Source organism: Acipenser ruthenus, chromosome 8 (genome assembly GCF_902713425.1).
Source record: "Acipenser ruthenus chromosome 8, fAciRut3.2 maternal haplotype, whole genome shotgun sequence".
Taxonomy (NCBI): domain Eukaryota; kingdom Metazoa; phylum Chordata; class Actinopteri; order Acipenseriformes; family Acipenseridae; genus Acipenser; species Acipenser ruthenus.
The window spans coordinates 20,152,683-20,175,174 of NC_081196.1; the positions used below are offsets into that span (position 1 = coordinate 20,152,683).

Consider the following 22,492-nt stretch of genomic DNA (forward strand, 5'->3'; position numbering starts at 1 on the left):
GCACGTCCCCGCCTCCTATTATGGAGAACCAGAGGGGACAGTGTGCCTATTCCTGGGAGGCAAAGAGATCTATCTTTGCTCTCCCAAACCTCTCCCAAATGAGGCTCACCACCTCGGGGTGAAGCCTCCACTCTAAGGTGCCACCCAGCTTGTCACCCCAGACAGATGTACTGCCCGCAGTGAGGAGGAGGTTCTCATGTGCCCAGAGCAAAAGAGACTGGGCGACCTGAGGCTGCCCTGGTGGTTAACGTAAGCCACCACTGTGGTGTTGTCTGTACAGACAAGCACGTATCTCCCTCGAACCTCCTGCAAAACATTCTGCAACACCAGGTAAACTGCCTGCAGCTCCAAAACATTTATGTGGAGACCCTGCCAAGGGGGGGGGGGGGGGGGGGGGGTTCTACACACCTTGTGCCCACAGCGCCAATAGTCCAGAAGGCTCCTGTGACAGAAAAAGAATCAATCTTGGTTATAAATCTCCCTACTGACCTGTGAGGGCGCTGTGTAAAGGGAACAGTGTGCCCCGGACTGGATGGTCTGGCAATTAATTCCAGGGAAAGGTGAAAGTCGGCCATCTAGAAAGGGGGCGAAGCCACAGTACACCAAGTCATCGCCCCAGACGGGAAGCGATGTGGCAATCACTGATTGGAGGAAAAGCGATTTCACTCGCTAACCAAGGGGTCGTGGCCGAGCGAACAGCTCCTTCGTTATGACCGTGAGAGAACCACTGAAGGACCATAAGTTATAGTGAGTGTTTCGTGTTTGTTTGTTTGCCCATCTAATTGTACTTGTTTGTCATTATTAGACGGCTAACACGTTCTGGGAGCTGTCGCTGAATCCAGCACTAACCTGGACAGCAATGCACTATTGTAAATGAATAAACTGTATTTCACCACTTGCACCAAAGCACTCCCTCTGGATTTGTGATCGTGTTTGTGTTCTGTGTGTGTTTATTATTTCGGGACTGTACCCCGTGGTTTAAACTGTGCAATACACATTGCTGTGTATTGCCAGGGATTATTATTTACGGTCACCAAAACGACCTGGATTAAAACAAATAAAGAATTGTTTGGACCGTGAACTTTGCTGTATGTCATCTGTTTACACGTTGCATCACCTCTACACCTGTGCACTGCCAACAACTTTGCCACAGCTCCCCAAGAAGGGGAGCAAATCCCTAGGGCTGCTGCTTAGCCTCTGGCTTGGCCTGCAGATTCTGTCTTGCGCAGGGTGGTGGAACCTATTAGCCTCTGCAGCAAGCAGCCACGGGCCGGTTATGAACATCACCGGTCTTTGAGGTTACTGGGGCCTTGGATGCCAGTTTGCCACTGGTTTACGCACTGGAGGTGGTCGCTAGGGAAGCAGGCGAACCAGCTCATTCGTGGAATCCCATGCACGGTGAAAGGGCTGCAGCATCTCGTTCACCACGGGACCAAGTGCATGCCCTGGTGTAATCAGGGCGTCTAACAGCGCTGCTTTGTCCCAGTCAGGCACGCGTGTCTGGGAGAACCAAAGCTGCCTAGGTGAAGCTATCAGCGCAGCCAGGTTCCAACCCACATCCTGCCCATTGAGTTTAGATACACAGAGCAGGTTCTTGTTAACCAGGTGCAGCTCATCCAGCTGTTGTGGAAAGGGACCTCAGCAATGGCACTGGTAGTCTACCAGGATGCTATTATAATTGCCCAGCCTCCGGCGAACGTACTGGCTGTTTAGGCGCAATTGAGGATCACCTCAGAGACGTGACACTGCTTATTGGGGCAGATAGCGTCCTTGGACAGAAGCGCTAAATTATGTGCCTGGACCAAGGTGGCAATAGAAGCCTCCACCAGTGGAAATTGGGCTGGGCCAGGTCCAGCTTCTCTGCATCATGTACCCTATATAGGGCTTCCAGCGACCGGGAAACAGCAGGAACTGTTGCCAGGTGATCCCAGGAAGACTGAATTTCAAAGAGAAAATCCAGGTACACTGGGGAGTGGGGTGGGGGGACACGAGAGAGAGGGTTGGCACATCAAAGATGGGCTACCTTGTTTCACCTTCCGTAGGCCAGGTCACATGCAAAACGCTGAACGTTCCTGCAGTAATTGTGCAAGGACAGTTCCTTAATGGGAAACAGTTGGCCAGAGCTTTTCCATTTGCTCTGAGTCTGCCGATCATTTGGAACGGCGTCTTCTCTACTTCTTCCTCGGGGGAGAAGGAGAGGCAGAGGAAGATGAGGAAGCCCATGAAGACAGTTACCTGCGTTGGCTACTTTCCCAGGTGCGTCATCTGGTCTCCCTTAGCACAGAGCCATGGGGTGAGGACACTGCTACCTCTAACAGAAGGTGATGGGGAAGAGCGCTGTGCAGGAGTAAGGGACGCAGAGCAGTAAATGACAGTTTTCAAGATTCTAATGTTTGAGGTTGACCGTTCTACTTCAAAACTGATTGCTGCATGATACACTAGGTTTGCAGTACTTCAAAGTGTCTAAGTGGAATCTGAGCTGCAAATCTCCCTCCCGACCAGAAAGGGCGTTGTGTAAGGTGGTAGTACGCTTTCCCATAAATGGGCTGACTCGACGGTAGGTGGCAACTGCAAGTCGGCCATTTTGGGGAATCGTGTAGCTGCGAGATTACTGAACTACTCCATTGTAGGATTAGGAGACAGAAGCTGCCACCACGGAGCCAGCACAAGCCCCTGAGCACTACCCTCACTGCACAGCACGGACACACACACCACGATCCTCGGGTTGAAGAGCACAGTTTCGTGCACGGAGGAGCGTAATTATTGGGATTGTATACAGTGGCTCTCAAAAGTATTCACCCCCCTTGGATTTTTCCACATTTTATTGTGTTACAACATGGAATCAAAATTGCCACTGATCAACACAAAAAAGTCCATAATGTCAAAGTGAAAAATAAAATCTACAAATTGTTTTAAATTAATTACAAATACAAAACAGAAAATAATTGATTGCATAAGTATTCACCCCCTTGAGTCAATATTTGGTAGAGGCACCTTTGGCAGCAATTACAGCCATGAGTCTATTTGGATAAGTCTCTACCAGCTTTGCACATCTGGACACTGCAATTTTCAACTCTTTCCACATATTCTCAATTGGATTGAGGTCCAGGCTTTGACTGGGCCTCTCCAGGACATTGACCTTTTTGTTTTTAAGCCACTCCAGTGTGACTTTGGCTGTATGTTTGGGGTCATTGTCCTGCTGGAAGATGAATCTTCTCCCAAGTCCCAGGTCTCTTGCAGACTTAAGCAGGTTTTCCTCCAGGATTTCTCTGTACTTTGCTGCATCCATTTTGCCCTCTATCTTCACGAGCTTTCCAGGCCCTAACGCAGAGAAGCATCCCCATAGCATGATGCTGCCACCACCATGCTTCATGGTAGGGAAGGTGTTCTTAGGATGATGTGCAGTGTTAGGCTTGCGCCAAACATAGCACTTAGCGTTGAGGCCAAAAAGCTCTATTTTGGTCTCATCAGACCATAGAATCTTCTTCCACTTGGTCTCAGAGCCTCCCACATGCCTTTTGGCAAACTCTAGCCAAGATTTGATGTGAGTTTTCTTTTTCAACAATGGCTTTCTTTTTGCCACTCTCCCATAAAGGCCAGTTTTGTGAAGCACCCGGGCTATTGTTGCCGTATGCACAGTGTCTCCCAGCTCAGCCGTGGAAGACTGTAACTCCTTTAGAGTTGCCATAGGCCTCTTGGTGGTCTCCCTGACTAGTGCCCTTCTCGCCCGGATACTCAGTTTTTGAGGACGGCCTGTTCTAGACAGATTCACAGTTGTGCCATATTCTCTCCATTTCTTAATAATGGACTTTACTGTGCTCCAGGGGATATTCAATGCCTTGGAAATGTTCTTATATCCTACCCGATTGGTGCTTTTGAAGAACCTTATTCCGGATTTGCCTTGAATGTTCCTTCGTCTTCATGATGTAGTTTTTGTTAGGAAATGTACTAACCAACTCTGGGACCTCCCAGAGACAGGTGTATTTAACCTGAAATCACGTGAAACACCTTAATTGCACACAGGTGGACTCCATTCAACTAATTATGTGACTTCTAAAGACAACTGGTTGCACCAGAGCTTATTTAGGTGTGTCATAGCAAAGGGGGTGCATACTTATGCAATCAATTATTTTTTGTTTTATATTTGTAATTAATTTAGAACAATTTGTAGATTTTATTTTTCACTTTGACATTATGGACTTTTTTGTGTTGATCAGTGGCAATTTTGATTCCATGTTGTAACACAATAAAATGTGGAAAAATCCAAGGGGGGTGAATACTTTTGAGAGCCACTGTATCTATTATTTGGGGACTGTAACCCGCCATGTTTTTTTTCCCCCCTTGCCATTGCTGGTATAGCGGTGGATTATTTTCTTTATTAATAAACACAGACGTTTTTGGATTACAGTACTGTTTGGACTTGTAATTATTACCACACCACTCATGCACCCATCACACTTGAGTGTTAATGTTTTGTTGATAAAAAGTCAATCTTACAAAAGCTAATCGGTTATGGATTATATAAAAGTGATCTAATAACATGACATTAGCTATCCCACTGTTAGTCAATTTGTTGCATCACTGTTGCCTTGGTTACAGCAAATAAGGATGTTTTTGTAAAACAGGGAAGCTCAGTTGTGCTGCTCGGAGCAAATGTAAAATAAAAAACACATCAAAACTTATGTAACGTATGGCAGAATTTCAAACATTTAAGACAGACAGAACAAAGACTATTAACTGTGTTACTTTACCATAAATGCCAGACCAATACTTGGCCAATACTCACTACAATTACCAAAAAAGATTCATCATCAAAGAGAATTTGACTCGTCACATTTTCGGTGAAAAAAAGCAGTTGTAATGGGGTAGGGCTCTGTTTTACAACAGCCGTTTAAGATTACACAGTTAGTGGTACAACGGGTGGTCCCTGCTGGAAACACTGGCACTTGAGATGAAAAGGTTGAAACCCAGTGATCTAAACAATGACAGATCTACAGTATGCCTATATACTGTACTGCCATCCTTTAATTCTATTAATCCTGGTGCTCACTTTTTGACTCACCAAGTATGTTAAATTGCAGCATACAATAAAAAGTGAAAAAAGTACCTGAATATGTGGTTAATACATTTTAGGGCATATCTATTAACATGCCTTAAATAATTACAATAAGTCCCAGTATCTGTGTCAAAATTAATTACAGTCTGTATTTCATCAAGTCAACAATGGATGAAGCAAAACTGACACTCTTCTGCTGTCACAAGGGTCTAGGGACACAAAATATTTGACCTTGATTTCACATCAAAAGATGACACCTCTAGGCAATGTACAATAGAATCTATCCTTGTACCTGAAGTGATCCTTTCTCATGGGGTTTTATAGAAAAATGTAGTTTAATAAAGTGACTTCCAAGTTATACCAACTTTCTATAGGCCTATAGGAGGACTCTATACATAATGTTTAGAATACAGAATCCATTATTCAGCAAGGATTTACTTCTGCTGTCCGTTTATCAAAAAAAGAAATGGTTTGCATATTGACAAACACCTATTCAAAAAGCACAAGCCCAATGTATTTTTCTAACCCAGGTAGGTCTAAATTATGAAATTAACAGCTTATGTTCTTTAATTGTCTTTCAAAATATGGTTAGTTTCCAAATCACTCAATTCAGTTTGAATTCACATCACACTTGAGTGCAAAATATTATATTTTCTCTGTTTCACTGCCAAATTTTCCTTGTGATTCTGCTTTTCATCAAAACAAATCAAATTCAGTTTGTATGATTGCCTCAGTTTATTTCAATTAAAACAACCTCTACAAATTGGCCTTATGTTGTCAACTATGTGTTTTTTTTTTTAAAGAACTGATTATTCAGAAACTTTTAGTCACACATACAGGTTTCAATCTGCTACAATAAACACCAAAATAATTTCAATTCCCACAACTCAATTAAACTTGACAGATTCAAGCAAAACAAAAAGTTTACAGGTCTGATGTTTTTAGTGGAGTTATCTTTCCTATACTATTAGTGCAATCTACATTATCTTTCCTAGACCAGTATACAAGTCAGCAGTGTGACAGCACAACTGAACTTAATTGGTAAATCCTCCTAAAGCTTCACATCATTACAGTAACACTGCAAATGCACATCCATCATTCTAATAAAGAGTCTGCAGAAAAGTCTGCCCTGCAATGTGGACAGCAAACAATACGTTAATGACAAGATGGCAAAGAAGTTTTAGAACGAACAGTTTTGTTAAATTGAGCTTCAAATAAACCCTGTTAAGAGTAAAGGTGGTGATGGATTGTCTCACAAAGTTGTTGCCGATTCCTTCTGTAGGAAACTTAAGCACATATTCCAATATATGAATCATGGATTATTCGCTCAGTGGTTCTTTACAGGAATTAGCATGTACATGTACTCAATCACAAATACACCTGTGTTACAAATATTAAGACAATACCTTAGTGTTCTATCACTATACCTCAAAAACTTAAAATCACATGACCTTAACATAACATATATTAGGGCAAATGCCAATGTCATGGTTCCAAGACATTTAGTAAATGTTATGGCAATATAAATCCGGTACCTAAATTGTTCTTAGCATTAGGTCTTTGTCCAGAAACCAAGCTGTCACATGACCACAACACATTATGTCAATCAAGTTAAGTTTATTTTTGTATTATTCAAATTATATTACAATATTAACATAAGGTGTTGATTATGCCAGGGTGAGGTGAGCTAGAAGGTTGTGGTGCTTCTCGGGGTGGGGGGGGGGGGGGTATATATAACAAAAAACAAGCTTTGGTATTACAATTAAGGGTAGAGTTTATTGATACTATAGAGTTTTAAGAATGTCTGTGCATGAGGGAAAAAGTGTACTAGCACAAGACGCAAACGAGCAGACTTGTTAATGAGATTGAAGTGTTGATATGTTACAAAACTACAAAATGTCTTACTGTAGCAAACCTTTATTTAGTCAATCCGTTGTTAGGTTTGTTAATGTTTTGAAAATAATTATTTTAGTTGGCTGAGGCTGTCTGTGATGTTATTGTTTATAACAGACTTTGAAACTGAAGAGAATGTTAAGAGATTGGGTGCCCATACAAGGGGAATTGGAAACTGATTTGAAGAAGGAATTGACCCCAACCCTGGCCCATACCAATACTGAAAATAAAGTACTGGTGCAGTTGATGAATAAACAGGTTTTGTTTGAAATTGGTTAATTGGCCCCAGTCAGGTCTAGTTGTTATATTCCTAAGTAATAACTGTCTTCTCCAGTATTCACTTACCTTTAAATAACTTTATTTCCTGAGATATTATTTACAGCAAGCACACCCACATTGCATGTTTCCCAGATCCAGTACTGGTTTGGGGCAGCTCCTTGGAATTACAGTACATTGCTTTAAATTCCATACCATCATTCTTCTGTAGTTTAGAATGTGTTAGTTATCTAGCTTTTTTAAAAATATATAAATTCAGCTATAAGAACGAATACAAACATGGAATTATTCCCCCCTGTGACAAGGTAGCGTCATGGCCCAGGATGTTAATCGGCAGGTAGAGAGACTCAGAACACAGAATGAAAAATAAAAGTAAAAAATAAATAAAATGCAGTGTCAACTTTATGTACTATTTATTTCAGGAATAAACAAAATATTTAACTTGAACTGCTATTTGGCATCCTTTGTTTTGTAGTTAATTCACTAGGGTAAAGTAAGCCCTACACAACGTATTCTTTACTACTGGGATATTTTTCTACTTTAACTTGTTACATGGTGTAACATCTTTAAGGCTGAGGCGATGCATCGTATCGTTTGACAGTTAGATAGTCAAGCCTGTGCATCGTTTTTGTGTAAAGGGTTTAAGGAAAGGAAAGCTTTTATTTTTTATTAATTTGGAATTGACAATTTTTTTTTTGCATTAAGTGCAGAGCCTCTCTGCTCCCCTCAGGTCTGAATCTGCATGCGATTGAGCTCACCTTCTCCCACCTACCCCGACCCCTGCGAGTGTTTACTGATGGGATTGGATCTGAGCAGCAGTCTTCAAAGTAACAGAGCAAGTTAAGAGCGTTGTGCTAGAATTACAAATACCGTATCGATCGAGCGAGCTACAATGTCTTTCAATGTTTGACAATTATTTTCTAAAGTAAGACAGCAAGAAAGAAAAGTAGAGAGAAAGTAATGGTTTGGGAAACTCTGGTAACTAATTTGCATGACTATTTAATGAGATGCAGAGGTCGCGCTAGCCTTTAAAAATGTGCATTTGTAAAAGGCATATCTCAAAATCTGCGTTTTCAACCATAACATCTGCGTTTTTACATATTGCATCAACATAGTTATATTATTTTTCCAGTGTACACTTACAGCTGGAGATGGCGAATCGTAAAAGCAGACATTGGACAGCTATTTTTAAAATTGTGCTTGATTATTAAATGTAATTACAGTATCAACAGTTTACTTTTCTCCAAGGACCATTGGTAGTATAGTAGGCTACATTGTTGCAGAGTAGCTTACCGTAGGCCTATTTTTATTATAGTTTACAATGGTTTATTCTTGTATTGTGTTTAATAAACAGAAATGTAATGTCTATCTCAGTGATGTTCTCTTAAAACGCGTATTTCAGTGATGTGCATTCTAAAAGTACGGTGTATATAGGCTCCACACAAATAAACTTGAAATAAACTTGAAATTAACTTGAAACGGTGGCCTTTCTGCTTATTAACAACTTTTGGCTGGGAACCAAGGGGTTGATAATAAGTGGCATCTACTATAGAAGTACTATCACAAGACTGACACGGGTGGAACCCTCCATGTTTATACGTTCACTCTAGGCTGTTAACTAATATCGCCACTAACATCTGTCTAGGTATCAACAGGAAGACATCATTTTGGTCACGTCCACTAATAGTCGATCAGATTCACTTAAAACCCTGTTCTGCTGATACATTACATGGGACCTCCGTGGAATTTTTTCTTTAAAAAAAAGAGGATGTAGGGAGCAGTGGAACCATTTTTACATGTTGCATTGCATAAAACTACTTCATAATATAAAAAAAAAATATTGGATAGGGATGAAAAAGGTAAATGTTGTCTTTTACACCTGTGTTTTACAAGTGTACTGTTATTGTTTTGCCTTTTGTTAATGTCCTGCGTAGTTTTTCTCTTGATTGATTGTTATGAATCTGTCTGGTTTATGAATTTAAACTTTTTTTAAAAATTTTGCTTTGACCCCCAACTGGTACAAATCAACACGAATAAGGTAAAAAAACAATAATAATATATGCATAACAGTATTTAAAGAGTTACTTGCAATGTTACACAGTAATCCACAGCTCCACATGTATTACTGCATTCCCCCCCCCCCCCCCCCCCCCTTTCATAACATTGATGAATCAGTGCATCTGCTTTTTTGAATAACAATATATCGACAGTGAAAAATTAGGCATCGCCCCCAGCCTTATGTAAAAGGCAATGCAATTTAGCAAAAAGATTAAAAATACAACACCAGTTTCCAGAATTAACAGTATCCAAAGTCAGTATTCAAAATTGCAGAATATAGTGCTCGATAAAGCCCTAATTTCATAGTTCACTTGCAAACGAAAATGCACAACAGCATCTAAAGCTCAGATTTAAAAAAAAAAAAAAAAAATTTAATCACAGATTCTAAAACTGTTTACTGATTAAGTTTTTTACATTATATAATTATATATATATAATTTATTTCTTAGCAGACGCCCTTATCCAGGGCGACTTACAATTGTTACAAGATATCACATTATTTTTACCTACAATTACCCATTTATACAGTTGGGTTTTTACTGGAGCAATCTAGGTAAAGTACCTTGCTCAAGGGTACAGCAGCAGTGTCCCCCCACCTGGGATTGAACCCACGACCCTCCGGTCAAGAGTCCAGAGCCCTAACCACTACTCCACACTGCTGCCCTGCCCATTACCGTAGCTTGTCTTGTTCGCTTTGTTTTTGCTGCATTTTCATCATGTGAAATTGGATGAAGCGCTGTGTAACTGCACAATCAAGAGACTGTGACGGATAAAGAAGTACATTGTAACATTTAAGAGATAGCCTTTGTATCAGAAAACCGGTGAAGGAGTCGGAAATCGCATGCGACGGGTAAGTGCATTCATTTGTTACATATAAATAATGGGGATTGATTTTATTCTAAATACAATGGCAGTAAAATGCTACTGACGTGTGTCTGGCTAACAGATACCCGAGTGCTGACTGTGACGGCTTTTATTACTTTTTGAAAACGAACAAATATCCAAACGAATATTTAAATTACGAGCGAATATCCGAACATTACTGAAATCCTGTATTCCTCCCAGCACTAATACAATTTAAAACTGGCAGCTAAAACTGTGATTAAATAATTTGTTAAATTTAGATTGGAATTCAAATCAGGCTTAAATGCTTTGTTTTTAAAAACCACACACAGACACAAAGCTATTGTATTGTTACACAGGACTTTTTTTTTTAAATCAAAGTATCTCCAAAATAAATAATGTAATTGAAGCAGACGCTTTTATCCAAAGTGACTTATATAGACTAGGGTGTTAACTATGCATCATCAACAACTGCTGCAGAGTAACTTACAATAGGACCTTGGTTTCACGTCTCTCATGTATATCAAGTTATTACATGTGTGAATATTGGTCACTGCAATTTAATACCAATAATTTCCATAATGGTGCTCCAAAATTGGCTCATGTATAGCCTAATACATGTTGGAGCCCTTGCTACCCTTTATACAAAACAAATAAATAAATAAAACCATGCAACAATCATTCTGCCACCAACAGCTTGGACAGTTGGCAAACAGTCAATCGAAGGGCATCTTGTGGCTGCATCAATACTAATTATTCCATCCGTAGACAGACAGGGTAAACACTGATTGTCTTGACATCATGTTGTTTTTCCCCCCAGTGATGCAAAGTCCAAGGCCTGTGTTCTTTAATCAACGGAAGGTGAACTGCCATGACAGTTTTATATCAAGAGGTTTCCTGAGTGGTATGCAAAAATAAATATTTATCCTGCCTAATTCTCCGCTTACTGATCTGCTGAATTATGACTCATTCATTAATTCATGAAATTTACATCTGACACACAATGGACTAATCTGCTGTGTATTGTGTCTCCCTATGTTAACTCTCTCAACTAAAGAATATTCTAGGTTTATGCCAGATACTGTTATTTTAAAAAGCTTGATGCACCAGAAAGTCCTTTACAAACACAATTGGTCTCTACTTAGGTTGTGAACTACAGTGCCTGTTAAATACCAGCACAGGGTCTTGTACTAACCAAATGAGTTCAAATTCAAATGTACTGTGTTTTGTTGTATACATGCAATACCTGGATAATTGCCGAAAGTTAACTCTGTCAGTGAAACTTAATTAAAAGGAGATTGACTGCACTTTTGAATGCTCAATTTCTGAACATATGCGTCTCAGTTTCCTGACTGGTGAAATAATGTGATGTTACACTTCAGACACTTCATCTCAATGAATTAACTCAAATGAGGCACAGTGAAGTCTGATTAAGACTGACAGAGTGAGTGTGGTAACCAAACAGGCAGAGCACTCAAGACACATCAGTTACTGCTGTTACTGAGTCACCAGAGTAATCAAAAGATTTCAACAAACATGCCAGAAAGTCACATTTCAACAGACACTGTATGAAACAGCCTTGCTTGTTAAACAGTAACTGAATGTTGCAAACTTATTGTAGGTTCAATACTGCTTAAACTAACCCCACATTTACTGCTGTTCTTTCACCTTAGGAGGCCTGGGTCAAATCCTGCCAAGTGCAAAATGTCCACATCACCACACATTGTCACACAATGCTCAACTGGTCATTGCTGAAGTTACTGAATAGAAGAGGTGGTCCTTTTGATAAAAAAAAAAAAAACCTGAGGTTTATTTCTGTGTAAATATGTGTTTAGCTACAAGAACATTTACTCCTGTGTAAGTGTAACTGCCCAAAAAAGAAAATCAGATCAGGCTTCTATCGTATCGGTTCATTTTATTCCATGTGTAAAATCCTTTTTGAAAGACTATACATGTAATGAAAGACTAAACATGTAATAAAAAGCAGCACAATTTACTTTACCTCCCCCCCCCCATTCTTGCCAACTAACCAGGCTTTACTGAAGAGTTCAGATTTATAAAATATCAAATAATGTGCCAAACCTTTTTTTTTTTTTTAAATGCAATGTGAAAAGTCTGAATGCAGGCCAACTGTATTTTTCATTAAGGTGTTACAGTTCTATACTTTTAAATTAAGAAATGAAAGAAAAAACTTAATGTTTCATAAAATTACATTGTAAAAAAACAGGAATATGTCAATAATTTTAGGCACCACTGTACATTATACAGGCACAGACAAAAGTATTGGTACCCTAAACTTATCAGATAATTCAACAAAACATGACAAGCACTTTGTGAACATTAGTCACTAATAAATATGACAAAACAAAAATACACAATTTCTGTTAGTTTAACAATCTTTATAAAAAACCAAAACACTTAAGCAATTTCAAATATTTGTTCATGACAAAAGTATTGGCATCTTTTCATTAAAAGTCTGCAAAAATGTAATATAACTAGTTAAATTATATATATATATATATATATATATATATATATATATATATATATATAATTGAAAACCATTACACACTAACTAAGCTGTATTATAAAGCCAATGGCCATAAAAAGAGGTTATTATTTCCAACATCTGTTGAAGAAGAATGTTTTGGCAACAGAGCAGATGGTCAAGACAAAGGAGTTGGATTCATGTTTAAGAAAAGCACTCGTAGCAAACTACAACAAAGGAAATGGCTACAGAACAATATCAAAAGAAATATGGAACACCAAAATCAGAGCAATAATAAAAAAGTACCACAGAACAAATTCAACTGAAATAATTGAAAGAAGTGGACTTCCAAAGAAACGTATTGGCACAGCAGGTAGGAGAAACCAAGATTAAAAGAACTTACTGTAAAGAAATATTTAGAAGAATCAGCCATAATAGTGCATAACAGAACACAGAATCGTCACACGTAGATCACACTGCAAACCACCGTTAAAGAATAAATAAAACAAACCGTCTTAAATAAGCCAAGAAACAGGAATCTGAAGCATTCTCCAATAAAACTCTCTGGTCCGATGAGACTAAAATGAACCACAGTATGTTTGGAGGGAAAAAAAAGGGAAAGTCTTAAATGAAGAACACCTTATACCTGCAGTTGAATATAGCGGTGGGCCGATCATGATATGGGAATGTTATAGCAGTTCCAGGACTGGAGACACTCATGTGACTGAAGACAGAATGAATGAATGCAGCCATGTATCAAAACATTCTAAAGTACAATGATACCATCTACTCGCAGCCCAACTGGCAGACAGTTTATCTTCCAACACCACAATAACCCAAAGCATATGGCTCAGTCAACTCTGAAATTATTGAAAACGAAAGATAGCCGTTCTGGAATGGCCTTTGTCATCACCAGATCTCAATCCAATAGAAAAGCTTTATACTGATTTGACAAAAAAAGAATTAGCCAAGCATTGTGTATCCAATCTGTCAACGGAGCTAAAGGAAATACGCAAGACAGAATGGGCCCAGATTTCATCAACTAGATATAACCTGCTAGTTAAGAATCATCATAAACGTCTGAAACACATAATAAAAGCAAAAGGAGGCCACATGAAATACTAAAGAAGGGGTGCCAAGACTTTTGAGATGAACAATTATTTGAAATTGCTTAAGTGCTTTTGTGTTGTTAAACCACCAAAAATTGTGGTATGTGGTCTTTGTCATATTAATTACTAGCTAATGTTCACTAAATGCTTGTATTGTAACATTTCCTTGAATTATCTTAGGTGTAAGGTGATACTTTTGTCATCAACTAAAACCCTGCGTAAACCGTCTTTACTACTGTTATTCTATAAACAATAATGGATTGCTTTGAAATCTACACTACCCAGAAGCCCAGCGATGATACGTGTATAAAACATTTTTGTATGTTACTTGGATCATTGGATAACGAGAAAACAGGTAACAATATGAATCTTGAAACCAAACAAGGAGCTTTTGGAAATACGTATCCAGAGGGCACAGTAGTTAAAAGCTCAAAAGTAGAAGCGCTGATCTCTTCTCAACAGTTATACTATGAATATGTCACATACATTTTAAAATGTTTGTAATGACACTCTGTTAAATTCTCACACTGTTATACTATTAAAGTACTATTCATATGGTAAAATGTGTAAGTCTTGTTCAATATATGAACATTAAGTTATATAATATTTATTATATTGCTTAAAAAATGTGCAGAGTAAAATACTCTGGCCTGCCTACTCAACTTTCTTTCCAATCTGGCCCCCTTAAATGAAAAAAAACTAGTTGAAGAGCCCTACTCTAACTAAGGCAACTCTATCTGGCCAGGGTATACGAGAAACATGTGCAAGCAGCTTTACAGCAAGTACAGCATAAACCAGTCTGCGTTGTTGCAGATGAAACTACAGATGGGAGAGATAAAAGTGTCCTGAACATTGTATTTAATTTGTAATTTTATGAAAATTGTATATTTTTGTAATAACGCCTCTCGTTTGACTATTCTGTATATTGTAATGCCAGCAATAATGTGTTTTTTCAAAACACCTATATTTGTTGACTGACCTGCAGTACATTGTTACTAGTGGACTGCTTTAATTAAAAGATTTTCCTGAAAACTACAGTAAAAATGTTATTTATGTTCAAATTGCATTGTTAATTCTCAATAAATTGGTAAAAAACGGAATTAGTCATTTTGGAAAACAGAATGGAAAATCAGGAGCCCTTGAAAACTATAGGCATTATACTAACAATTTAATAATATAAACTTTGATCTAATCACACACTTAAAACCGCCCTGTACACTTCCTTGAAGTGGATGTAGCTACTGTAACAAAATATTTTCACGATTCCATTGACTACATAGGTCTCAAATGTTCAGTTTTCTTACCTTCCCTTCTAGGATATCTGTTAAACGTCTTTTCACCTCAGCAGTGTCTGAGTTAAAGCATTTTACTGGCTGCAAGCATGTCAGTCATTTGAGGTGGGGCCAATTTTACTTCCCAGATGAAGTGATCAGGAAAGTGCAGGACTTTCAGAAAACAAGGCCGCAAATAGATGATTACTTTAACCCTCCGTTGGCTATGTTCGATTCCACTAGTGGTCTTTGAGTAGCAGCCATCGGCCATGTTCGATTTTATGTGTCCCTTCTTAGCTATGCAACTACGGCATTCCATCATTAAACTGCACCAAACTTTATACAAAGACAGTCAAGCCCACTGCGAACCTACAAGACTTGTCTCTGCTCACTTACTGTATACAGCTTGATTGATTGGCTGTTTGCTTTGAAGATAGAGACTTTGGTTGGTATTGAAGCTGTCACTCTCTCACACCCACATTTCCAAATCACCTGCACTGAGTTTTCTTTTTCGGACCAACAAAAACTGTTTATTTTCTATAGCAAAAGGACAATGAAAACATTGAATACAAACAAAGAATTAATTTTGTTATATTATAAACTTTAGAAATACATTTATTTAGAAGTATATGCATGTATTAAGAAGTATATGCAAAACTATTTTTTTTCTGTTACAAAACAGCCCTATCTTAGGTAATAAAGTGTTTTTTGGATCAAGAATTAAATATGAAACATTTCAGCATTATTTACCAATAATCATATAGTACAGATAAAAAAATCCTGGTTTAAACTCATGTTGAGATTAACAATACTAGACATGTAACCCCTTTGCAGCCTCTATCTACTATGTTCGATTCCCTTAGCGATCGTTAGGTAGCAGCCATTGGCTACGTTCGATTTTGCGCGAGGTTTCCCTTTTACACTGTGTAACCATGGCAGTCTTATCAAGAAGCACCAAATTTAGCATGCAGACTGTCAAGCCCTTCGAGGAGCAGACAGGTTTGTCTCCGTCCACCTATATGACTCGATTAACAGGCCATCACCTTTGTAAATTATGATTTGATCAGTTTCTTCAGCGCCAACTGGCTCCATCACTGTCAGTCAGAAGACTACATAAGTGAGGATCATCCAGTTATCACATAAGGATTTTTTCGGCTAAGCAAACATCATCTGTTTTTCTATTTTGGATTTCAATGACAATCAAAAATATTTAATACACGCAAGTAATTACTTTTATGATATTATAAAGTTTAGAAAGGTGTTTATATGAAACTAAAAGCATGTATTCAGTGTAATTTCCATACTACATTTATATTCATATTATATCCTGTTATTTTTTTTTAGTTAAATCACTGAAAATAGCAGTTGGTTTAATACCGTGTTTTTCAATCATTACGTTAATGTAATGCTGAAATGTACCATTTATACCGACATTAAAATATGGGATACACTGCAAATAGATAAGAACTTGGAAGCGACGCTGTGTTATGCATCATTTGTTATTCTAAGTCATTATTATATCTAAATAAATATATTATATTCTATATAGGCCTAATCATTGAAAGTAGTACATTTGTTTTAAGTGTTTTTCTTTCATAACATTAGTACAATGGTGAAATTAACAAAGTTTAGTATAAATTAGGATGAGACACTGTTTTATATTTATCATTCAAAACCTGTAATATACCTGAATATATAAATTAATAATCAAATGTAGGGAGTGGGGGTGGGGGTCTGACGCCAATTATATATATATATATATATATATATATATATATATATATTATACAGTCACCTCCAAAATTATTGGCACCCTTGATAAAGATGAGCAAAAAGGACTGTATAAAATAAATAATACCAGTACTGAGCTATATCGTAATTTTCCAACATGTGGAATATATTAGACTTTATTAATGATGCATTGGAATCAACCACAATTACACATTTCTCAAATTATAAATTTATTTCCAAAAAAAATGAAGTGTCACAATTATTGGCACCCTTGTTTTCAGTACTTTGTGCACCCTCCCATTGCAAGGATAACAGCACTGAGTTTTTTTCTATAATGTTTAATGAGATTGGAGAACACATTGGGGGGGATCTTAGACCATTCCTCCATACAGAATCTTTCCAGATCCTTGATATCCTTCGGTCTGCGCTTATGGACTGCCCTCTTCAATTGAAACCACAGGTTTTCAATGGGGTTCAAGTCCAGAGACTGAGATGGCCATTGCAAAATGTTGATTATGTGGTCAATTAACCATTTCTTTGTGGATTTTGATGTGTACTTGGGGTCATTGTCTTGCTGGAAGATCCACTCGCGGCCAAGTTTCAGCCTCCTGGCAGAGGCAACCAGGTTTTTGGCTAAAATGTCCTGGTACTGGATAGAGTTCATGATGCCATTGAGCAAAGCAAAACAGCCTCATAACATCAAAGATCCACCACCATATTTTACAGTAGGTATGAGGTTCTTTTCTGCACATGCATCCTTCTTTCGACGCCAAACCCACCGCTGGTGTGCGTGGCCAAAGAGCTCTATTTTCGTCTCATCTGACCATAGCACCTGGTTCCAATCGAAGTGCCAATGCCATTTAGCAAACTCCAGGTGCTTACGTTTGTTGGTTGCTCTCAAAGGCTTTTTTTCTGACAACCCTTCCAAATAGCCTATTGGCATGGAGGTGGCATGTAATTGTAGATTTCGAGACTTGGTGACCCCAAGATGCAACCAAGTTCTGTAATTTTCCAACTGTGGCCCTTGGATTTCCCTTTGCCTTCCGAACCATCTGCCTCACTGTGCGTTGGGGCAAGATACACTTGCGTCCTCTACCAGGCAAGTTTACCACTGTTCCAGTAGTTCTGAACTTCTTAATTATTGCCCTAATAGTAGTAAGTGGTATATTTAGTTTTTGAGCTATTGTTTTGTACCCATTGCCTGATTTATGAAGGTCAACAACTATTTGTCTCTTTTCATGTATGAGTTATTTGCCTTTCCCCAAATGGATTTCATATGCGTGTTACCTCATTTTTATACCCCAGTGAAACAGGAAGCCATGGAAGGCCACAATACAGTTCCTTAAGACTGAGATGAATTTAAAGAAGTAGAATGTTAATGCAGATTTTGTTTGATTGTATTTATAAGAATCTTTAGGGGTGCCAATAATTCTGACACCTATCTTTTTGAGAAAAAAAAATTTATTACTTGTTAATAAAAAACTCAGAAATTGTACTAGAATAAAAGAATATGGTTTTCCCATGTATTTGAGCATAAAATATATTATTATTATTATTTATTTCTTAGCAGACGCCCTTATCCAGGGCGACTTACAATCGTAAGCAAAAACATTTCAAGCGTTACAATACAAGTAATAAAATAAGAGCAAGAAATACAATAACTTTTGTTCAAGTAAAGTACAAGTTTGACAAACCACAATTCAATAATACAGCAGGTAATAGTGATAGTTACAGCTATAGTTATATAGCTCATTACCTGTGTATTTTATACAGCCTTTTTTGCTCATCTTTATCAGGGGTGCCATTAATTTTGGAGGTGACTGTAGATTATATATATATATATATATATATATATATATATATATATATATATATATATATATATATATATAATGTGTGTGTATTTATTTTATTGCATTCTGTGTTACTGTAGCTCTTCATTGTAATAACTACAGCACAGCATTTGTATCCTGACGAGGATGGAGGTTACACTAATATTTTATCTGTACTGTGGACGGACATATAATGTCAGGGTTCTCGCCATGCGCTGTTGAGAGTAACGGGCTGTTACGTTGTTACCTGGAAAATGACACTGTATTCAGGCCGTTACGCTGTGTTTTCAGTTTCCAAAAAATAATAATCCTGTGAAACATTGTTGATTATTCCTTTATGTGAGAAATCTGTTTGCTTAAAATACTTGTTTGAGCTCTCAATACTCTTCAATGGGTTGGTTGTGACAGCATGTTCTTTAGTTTGGTGTGTGTAATATATACGACACGGAGACGAGATTGAACTTCACTGAACTTTATTAGCACATTCCCCCCTGTGAATGGATGAGATCCCTGGGTGCGTCCCGGATACACAGCTCTGTACAGCAGCGGAGGAAGAGCCAGTGCAGTTGCACAGGGGCCCACACACTTAGGGGGCCCCGGCTGGCAAACTCAAAAGTTGAAATCATTATATAAGCAATGTATTCATTTTCAGGGCCATCCACCTCGGTGATTATTCATTTATTCATTCTACAGGGCCCGCCGTGTTCTCCTTTCTGCAGTTATGACAAGGTCTCAGGACACGATACAAAATTAAAATACGTCACACAGGTGCAACACGGTCAACTGTACACCATTGGAGAGAGCGAGTTAAGACAGCTTGAATACCATTTGCGATTTCACACAAATCTGATTTACTTTGTGATTTCCAATAGTGTATTTTAAATTGTAAATATATGCCTCCAAAACACAAAAGTGGAGTACAAAAGTGTAAATTGAAGGGGGCCCACAAAAAACCTGCACCTGGGCCCATCTTTGTGTTCCTCCGCCACTGGCTCTGTAACAACCAACACCGTTGCAGATCTTTATTATTATACCATAACAAGCTGGGTTAAATAAATAGATCGTTCAGACAAAGAACAGTAATGTGTATTCCAAACACTTTGAGATATTCAATCTTTTTTATTTCAAGGTCTTTAGAAGAAAATCCAAAGTTCCACAATTTTACAACAATCCTTTTGTATGACTTCAGTTTCCCATAGATAGACAGGTTTTCATATAGTTTTAAAATATAAAATGTGGGGCACAGTACATGTCCAGTGTTACTTGTGATAAGTGGAAAAAACATTTATGTTGTATATTCCTTAACTATGAACAACAGTGACAAATGAGTTTTCCCACTTATTCTTGCTAGCACACGTGATCAAGTATGTGTTAAGTCTTTTAATGGTGCAACAACGACAACAAAAGCAAAACTCCACAATCGCATGATCACAGTTTATTAGAATATTAAAAATGTGAGATGATGCACGGTATTAGTAATCAGTAAGTAGCCTGTATTATTTTAACTACAAATACAACTCACATGCAGAAACTACACAACAGTCATGAATTTAAAAAAAATGTTTATAAAACCTAATATTTATGCTATTTTTGAAAGAAGAAAAAAACAGCACTAATTATAGCCACATAATCATAGGCCATTCTTAATGTTTTGAAAGGTAAAAACAGGTTTCTCAGTCTGACAGAAACAATAACACTACGGCAAAAATCTTGTTTCCCCTCCGTGGAATGGCGTCCATGCATTCCTTGGGAGTACATCATCCTATGACGCACACTTCGCATCTACCTACTGACAGCCATCGGTATAGAATATTATATACGCTGATAACTACTTCCACAAAGCGTAAGCATGTGCAGGACTTGTCCTGCCTCTCCTGCAGGGGATTGCAAGGATCTCCGGTTCTTTTGGCGTGCCACCATCACGCTGTGAAAAATTCCTGGTGAGAACCGTGAATGTAATAAATCAGATGTAGGAAGTAGGGGCTGATGCAGTTTTATGTTTTTTATTTAATTTATTGTAGATCTGAAAACTATGGTATATGTCTTTATATACAGTATATGCATTTATTTATTTACTTCTAGATCTGTATAACCATGGCAAGGCATTTTCTTTGGGGAATCTCAAACCCCCAGCAGTGACTCTGAATATGTTCAGGAAAAATTGAAAAGTTCCACTTCCTCTAGTCCCAGTGCTGAAGACAGCTGCAACACAGAGTGCACCTTGGACCAAAGAACCATTGACGATAAACAACAGCAAGTCCCCTGCGTTTTCACAGGCAGTCCTGGCATGAGGTTTCAGGCTGCAAACAAAAACTCACCATTTGATTATTTATTTTGTGTCTGTTATTCAGACCACAAAAAGACAAACTGGAAAACACAGATAATGCACTGTGTTACATGGACATATGCAACCAATCATGCCAACGTTTAATGTACAACATTTGTCAGTTATACAATATTAGTATGGTTATGCAACTTGAGGTTTTCCTTGCAACTGTTCACTATGGGGTGAATTTGGTTATTGTTGAGTTTTACAAAATTTAGGTTCAACCATTTATGTTAAATTGACAAAAATTTAGAATTTTACTCCGGGGTACCTTAGGTAACTCATTATTATTTTTTTATTATATATATATATATATATATATATATATATATATATATATATATATATATATATATACACACACAATTTTTCTCTATACATTGTAGCGCGTCTGCTGCTGCCGTCTACAGGACTGACAGAAATGTTGCAGCGGTGTCCCAGAATGTTGTGCGGTCAAGCAAACCGCACTGTCCTTGTTGTTTATTAATTATGAGTTATTGAATGTGTTTATTTGGTTGCCTTTGATGCATTTGTTGTCTGTTGTGTCCCCCCTACCGTGTGTTTTCCAGTGTTGCCGTGGCCACCCCCATTTGGCTGTCTCCGTTCAGGGGTGGCCTTCCCCTCTCGTTTCTGTGTGTGTCTCTGTCACTGCCTGGTTCTAGCACTTATCAGTGCTACTGTAAGCGCATGTGCAGAAGTACTGCTTGGTCAGCTTAATAAAGAGCAACAGTTGTTAAGAATCCTGTCTCTTGCCTCTGCTTTAACTACGCCAGCGCACTGGGTGCAACTATATAATTAATTATCATAAAAATCCAAAACATCCAAAAAGGTAGAAAAAAAGAGAAACATTAACCTTTTATATTTCTTGTAATGTTTCAAAAATATCCAATGCTTTTTGTAACAATGGAAACGTTAACTACTACAAGGGTTTTGAAAGGAAAAAAAAAATCCTTAAATAAGTTTACTATAGCACTTTAAACACATTGTTGTTAAAACAGTCATAAATGCTGGGCTGTTACACTATGGCAAAAACATCTGACTGTAGGGATAAATGAATGCCCCTCTAATGAATCTGCTCTGGTTTTTTTTTTTTTGTTTGTTTGTTTTTTTAAAACAAAGTGGCTAAACCCTATGGAGTAATGCAGTAAACACACCAGTTAAAAAGCCACTGCAGCTTTAAGTAAATCATTTGTAACCACACTAATACATCTAAAACATGCATAGTGTTATCTTACTAGAAGCAATCAATCGTTGGTCAACCTTTATAGAAAACATAAACATTTAGTTTGATACCAGAAACTATTCTGATTCCCCAACAAGGTTACTGTTTCACTTGTCCAGCAACTATGCCACCCACCTCAGTTAACCTTAAGCTTAAACGTGTACATACTTGTAATTCCAATAGAAACGCACATGGCAGACTAATGTGATACTAACAGTTTTACCGGTATTTCTTATTCCCTGATAATACTCGATTCCGGGAGTGCTACAAACAACACCCATCCAAAATTGCTGCACGTACGCAGTAGCACTCTTAAACGTATTCGACTTACAAATTCTGTATATGTTTTGTACATAGTGTGTTTAACAGTCAGAAGCTTAACATAAC

General features: G+C 37.9%; 1 protein-coding gene across 1 annotated transcript in view; it reads right to left on the minus strand.

Moving 5' to 3' along the window:
• The window catches only part of LOC117972646 (1,4-alpha-glucan-branching enzyme-like), a 268,712-nt gene that overhangs the window by 244,520 nt on the left and 1,700 nt on the right, over positions 1-22,492 (minus strand). The gene's annotated exons all lie outside the window — the stretch shown is intronic.